The sequence below is a fragment of the Nannobrachium achirus genome, assembly GCF_963921795.1.
Source record: "Nannobrachium achirus genome assembly, chromosome: 14".
Lineage (NCBI taxonomy): Eukaryota > Metazoa > Chordata > Actinopteri > Myctophiformes > Myctophidae > Nannobrachium > Nannobrachium achirus.
In genome coordinates this window covers 3,102,068-3,108,067 of record NC_137821.1, presented here as the reverse complement: position 1 = coordinate 3,108,067, position 6,000 = coordinate 3,102,068, and positions in this window count along the sequence as shown.

Below are 6,000 nucleotides of genomic sequence, written 5' to 3'. Positions count from 1 at the left end.
CTGTCCCCTCCTGCGTGTCACCTTCCGGTTGTCCTCAGACAGAGAGAGTTTTCTGTGTGCTGTGTTTGTGTCCAGAGTGAGACGCTGAAAACCTGATAAGAAAAAACACAGTAAGCATTAAATACATCATTCACTGACTGATACACAACACACATGCACACGTGCGCGCACACACGTGCGCGCACACACGCACGCACGCACGCACACACGCACGCACACCATTATTTTATGCTTCAACTATTGAAAAATAGCAGATCTACAAGCTCACAGCACGGCACCGAGTGCCGCTCTGTGAGCTTATAGATCTTTTTTTTTTTCTTTTATAATGTTTCTTTTTTTTTTTTTACAAATACATTTTGAATGCATCTTTTTAAAAGCGAACATTTGTGACTGGAACAAGATATTCTGAGATGGGGGTCCGCGGCCAAACGCGTGTCATTTTGGGGGTCCTTGACATGAACAAGTTTGAGAAGCACTGATTTGGAAGACATTTATAGAATGGGGTGAAAATATTCACTCCTTTCAGGATGTTTCAAAAAGAGCAGATCTACAAGCTCACGTTTTTGTACGATTTTGACCCCTGTGGGTGAAACGGACTGATGGGGGTCCTCGCACCCTAGTCTGGCTCCCAGTGACCAAATTACACGCTATGAGTTTGTAGATCTGCTATTTTTTTATAACCAATAGAGAGCAGTATGGTTAAAGTGCATAAAATGTGGCGTGAACTAGTTTACTGGGGACCCCCTGGTAAGCCCCCAAGGACCCCTGTGGGGTCCCCGGACAGGTGCAAGTCGCCGCCCACTAGTCTGGCACCCAGTGACCAAATGACGCGTAATGAGCTTGAAGATCTGCTATTTTTAGAATAGCCAATAGAGAACAATATGCTCAAAGTCTAAAATGTGACACAAACTAGTTTACTGGGGACCCCCTGGTGCACAGACCGTGACCCCTGGGGGTCCGCGGACGCTGGGGGGATCCCCGCCAACTACTCTGGCACCAAATGACCAAATGACGGCCAGTGAGCTTGTAGATCTGTATTTTTGAATAGCCAATAGAGAGCAGTATGGTTAAAGGGCATAAAATGTGGCATGAATTAGTTTACTGGGGACCCTCTGGTAAGCCCCCAAGGACCCCTGTGGGGTCCCCGGAAAGGTGGAGGTCGCCACCCACTACTTTGGCACCCAGTGACCACAGGACACGCTATGAGCTTGTAGATCTGTATTAGAATAGCCAATAGAGAACAATATGCTCAAAGTATATAAAATGTGGCACAAACTAGTTTAATGGGGACCCCCTGGTACACAGTCCGTGACCCCTGGGGGTCCGTGGACGCGGGGCGATCCCCGCCAACTACTCTGGCACCAAATGACCAAATGTCGCCCTATGAGCTTGTAGATCTGTATTTTTGAAAAGACAATAAAGAGCAGTATGGTTAAAGTGCATAAAAAGGGGCGTGAACTATACAGGGGACCCCCTGGTAAGCCCCCAAGGACTCCTGTGGGGTCCCCGGACAGGTGCAAGTCGCCGCCCACTAGTCTGGCACCCAGAAACCAAATGACACACTATGAACTTGTAGATCTGCTATTTTTAGAATAGCCAATAGAGAGCAATATGGTTAAAGGCCATAAAATGTGGTGTGAACTAGTTTACTGGGGACCCCCTGGTGCACAGTCCGTGACCCCTGGGGGTCCACGGATGCTGGGGGGATCCCCACCAATTACTCTGGCACCAAATGACCAAATGACGGCCAATGAGCTTGTAGATCTGTATTTTTGAATAGCCATTAGAGAGCATTATGGTTAAAGTGCGTAAAATGTGAGAGCCAGCGAGATCCACTACCGACACTGACGCGGCAGTGACAGGTCAATGGCGCGTCAGTGACGGCCGTTTATTCTACCGACCGTCGGTCAATAAAACGACCGTCAATATTTTTACTGGCTGTCGGAAAATTAAATGACGGCCGGAAAAAAAAACCGACGGAGGCAGTTTTTTTTTGCCAGCGTCGGTGAATTATTATTGACCAACTGCCCAAAAGACCGTCAGTAGCCTAATAGTTCTGACAGTCGGTTTTTTCTCTCTCTCTCTCTCTCCCCCTCTCTCCTACTCTCCCCTCTCTCTCTCTCTCTGTGTGTGTGTGTGTGTGTGTGTGTGTGTGTGTGTGTGTGTGTGTGTGTGTGTGTGTGTGTGTGTGTGTGTGTGTGTGTGTGTGTGTGTGTGTGTGTGTGTGTGTGTGTGTGTGTGTGCGCGCGCGTTCGTGCGTGTAATTATTGTTAAGCATCTTTCATGTTACGCTCTCGAGACGTCAACCCGAATATAAATATTTGTTAAATAAATACATTATTTAATATCAGTCATAATAATAATGGATATGATCCATAATTATGATCAATTATTATGATCCATAATTTCCTACAGCTATGAATACTTTGTTCAATCAGAGAACGGTAGACTTCAAAGCTCACAACGATAGCCTCCGCATATTTCGTTTCGTACTACTGTCTGAGCGAGAGTAATATAAGACAATGGCCTATTGATATGAAAATAGCTCGTTCCTTTATTAAATCGCCCTAGTGCGACACAAAAGGTTGTCGAGGTGTTAATTTGTGGGGAGTTTTGCATAAAAGCATGTGTGTGCGCGTGTGAAAAGCGTGACACGGTTCCAAAAAGGTTCGGGACGGCGTCTACCCACGTCTCATGACCAATGCAACACTGCCTGTAGGAGAAGCATTGACACCTTACTATGTAACGAAAAATGATCAGAATAAGAATAGATGTTCCATACCATATAAGATGCTTTGGGTAGCCTACTAGCTGTGTGACACACTGTGCGCAGTGGTTCCCACTCCACCCACAGTACGTGTCTGTCTGTGCGGGGAAGTGTCCAACGACAAACTTACTTGCCTTCTTGTGTTTTATTTGTTCAACTTCTTATGAAATTAAAGAAGAAAATAAACTGACATAGGCTTAGGCCTACTTGTAGCCTACTCATGATGTTACTGTTTATAGAGATGCAATTAATGGCTCTTTGAAGTGAGCCATGCAGAGCCATGGATCTGGCTCACTTAAAAGAGCCGTTCAAAAGACATGGCACATTTGGCTCTTTTGGCTCATTGCATATTTATATATTTAAGCATTCGTTGAAACATGAATCCACAAGGTGGCACGGTCTAGCACCACATTCCTCTGCTGACAGTTGAGATCACAATTTTGTATTTACCCTTTTTATAAAACATGTGTGTATTAAGCTACCTTAATGTTATTCATGCAACACCTAACAAGCAGGCAAGCAGGCTCCTCCCTAGCGGCGTATATAGCCAGGATTTACCAACTGGCTAGGCCTGGCACAATGTGGGTGGGCATGTGAGCAAATAAATAAATATTTAAATGTTGGCTATTTTAAAATAGCCAACATTTAAATATTTACATGGACATAATACAGTCATTCACTTCAAAGAGCCGTTCAAAAGATTCGTTCGCGAACGTCGCATCAAAGAGAGAGAGAGAGAGAGAGAGAGAGAGAGAGAGAGAGGGGGGGAGAGGGAGAGAGAGAGAGAGAGAGAGAGAGAGAGAGAGACAGAAAGTGAGAGTGAGTGTCTGCTATTGTCTGCGGTGGATTCTATTCCTTTGAAGTCATAATTGGACCATTAGGTTTTTTTGTAACATAATTGTTTGTTTGTTTTACTCAGTCCTCAGCCTACTGAAGCCCATTATAACAAACTTTGAGTGCTTTGTGCAGATGCAGCCACGCAGCCCACGCTCCCCCAATAAAACAAGACGTTAACCACCATATAATAAAATAAAATAAAACTCAGATAAGACAAAAAACATGGACTGTCTTTATAGGCTTCGGTTTCCTTCAAATAGTGCATTTAATCAGTGGTGAAAAACAAAAAAGTACATTTTGTCCCAAAGTAAGTGTCCAGTATAGGCTAACTTATGTACAAATCGTTTGTTATAGGCCTAAATAAAAGTCCGTAGATTCAAACAGCCTAAAATAGGCTTAATCATTTATATCTGCAAAGTGACTAGGCCTAGTAAAGTTTTCAAATAGTTGTAGGGAGTTGAAGTAGAATATTTAGCTCCGAGATGTAGTGGAGTAGAAGTAAAAGTATCGGGACCCCTTTGAAGACGTTTTCCTCTATAGCGGCCTGGTCAGCTGTGTGTGTTGTCCAGTGCCAGATGGTTCTGCTGAAAAGGCTCTATAGTGCAATAAGTGCATGCAGTTATTATAATTCCAAGACAAAGCATGGTCACTTATGTCTGTCTGGTGTCTGCACTGTGTCTGCACAAGTTTTTAAACCACCGCCCACGCGACTCCCTTGGGTAATCTCCACTCCTTTGATGTCTAAATTGGCCAATAGGTACAGGCGTGTAGCTTAATAGGCCATCGTCAATTCTTTGTTTGATGATTCCCAGCTGGTTAACAAGTTGGAGATGCGCTATCCGTGATGGATGTATAGGCTACAGACAGATCAGACCTGATATTGGTAGGCCTGTTCCCACCGGGATTGGTCGCCAAACAGCGAAAAATAGCCGATCCACAAGCACAGATTTACACAACAGATCTGCTATTTTCGGTGAGCTGCCTATAACGCTTTGATTAAATAAGATCTGATTAAATAAGCCATGTCACGGGGACCCTTATATTGTGATTTGGCAGAGCCTAAGAAGGCATATTATGGACCTACTCTATGTATTTTATTCATTTCTCCTAATAATTAACAAATGAAGCACTGGTGGGCATTACAGCTACAGATGTAATTTGTTGGGTGTAGCCTAATAAATAAAGAAAAAGAAAAAAAGACGGACACCAGTGAATGCACCGCATCATGGCGTGTCGTCATTTCATTTTAATATTTTATTTTTTACTAAGCCTGTAGCTTTGGACACTATGAACAACAAATGTACTTGACGTTAATGGAGTGAACAATAAGTTAATAAGTGTTTAGAGAGATCAGCAGCTGCCAGCTGCAGGAAAGATGACACACAAATTATTTAGCCGACATTTGGAGAGAGATTTACCGACGCTAGAAAAATGTCCTCATGGAAAATACTATAATTTTGCCAAGGTATTAAACAAATGCTAAGTTAACTGAAGGTCAATAGTTGATGCTTAGCTAAACACATTTGTTTTATTTCGCTGTTTTAATATGTAAATGTTATGATGAAAAAATAAAAAGAAAACATGTCCAGCTCTGTGCATGGCTCAGGCCGAGAGGGAATGTACAGTATTTAATATATATATATTGGGCTTGTCATTCATTAATGCATTAAATAATGATTGCCCAGGACTCAGGAGCCATTTGATCTCGAGAAGTATAAGCCTAGTTGGGAATATATTTGCTTCCCTGAAATTAAACAAACTGTTTCACACGTGCGTGCGTGCATGCGTGGGTGCGGGAGAGTGCAAAAGCACTGCTCCAGACGCTCCATCGATCCAGCTCTCCAATGGAACTACAGGTAAGCGCTTGAAGCCACACGAATAATAATTCACCGACGCTGGCAAAAAAAAACTGCCTCCGTCGGTTTTTTTTTTCCGGCCGTCATTTAATTTTCCGACAGCCAGTAAAAATATTGACGGTCGTTTTATTGACCGACGGTCGGTAGAATAAACGGCCGTCACTGACGCGCCATTGACCTGTCACTGCCGCGTCAGTGTCGGTAGTGGATCTCGCCCCTGCTGGAGAATGTGGCGTGAACTATACTGTGGACCCTCTGTTAAGCCCCCAAGGACCCCTGTGGGGTCCCCGGATAGGTGCAAGTCGCCGCCCACTAGTCTGGCACCCAGTGACCAAATGACGCGTTATGAGCTTGTAGATCTGCTATTTTTAGAATAGCCAATAGAGAACAACATGCTCAAATTCTAAAATGTGGCACAAACTAGTTTACTGGGGACCCCCTGGTGCACAGTCCGTGACCCCTGGGGGTCCGCGGACGCTGGGGGGATCCCCGCCAACTACTCTGGCACCAAATGACCAAATGACGGCCAATGAGCTTGTA